A 712-nucleotide genomic window follows, 5' to 3' on the forward strand; every position below is an offset into this window, starting at 1 on the left:
GCAGCCCAATGTGCCAGGCTGCCCTTCTGCCTAGGGATGTGCTCCGCTTCTCCTCGGACTGGAGAAGCAGGAGCGAATTGGCCTGATCCGCCTTGTCCAGAGGAGGAGGAGAAGTGAGCCAGGGACCTGGAGAAGCATGGCGAAGAGAAGCGGCCATAGGCGGAGCGCTTCTCTTTTTGCAGAATGATCCGCCTGCCATTTTGGATAATTTCGCCCATAGGATTGCATTGCAGAAAAGATTAGCATATAACTTTTTTTGTTTTTAAAGCTATCTTTCTGATACATGGTGTGCTTAGAGAGTCATGGGTGGGGGTCATTTTGAGCCTACTCTCAGCACTCTGCGTGGTGCAGTTTGCTTGCTATAATTTTCAAAAAAATAGGGTAAAAAAAGCGGGAGAGGTACCTTTTTGAAGTGCTGTGAGGCAGATTCAACTCCCAGTCATGATCACCTGATGAAGCATCCTCCAATCCCAAAGTTGGAGGAGGGGATAGGCAAAACAGGATACTTAGTAACTTGGGATACTGGGAAACATCTCTTTCTTAGTCTGAACGGACTTTTCCCAGTGTTTTTTAAAACAGTAGCCCCACCAAATGCACAAACACAACCTGAAATCATATACTAAGCAAATAAATAACAGATAGGAAACACAGCACTGCTACCCACCCTAACCTTGGGGAACAACTGAATAGATGTGGTGCAAGGGGATGAGGT

The sequence above is a fragment of the Elgaria multicarinata genome, chromosome 8 (assembly GCF_023053635.1).
Source record: "Elgaria multicarinata webbii isolate HBS135686 ecotype San Diego chromosome 8, rElgMul1.1.pri, whole genome shotgun sequence".
Taxonomy (NCBI): Eukaryota; Metazoa; Chordata; class Lepidosauria; order Squamata; family Anguidae; genus Elgaria; species Elgaria multicarinata.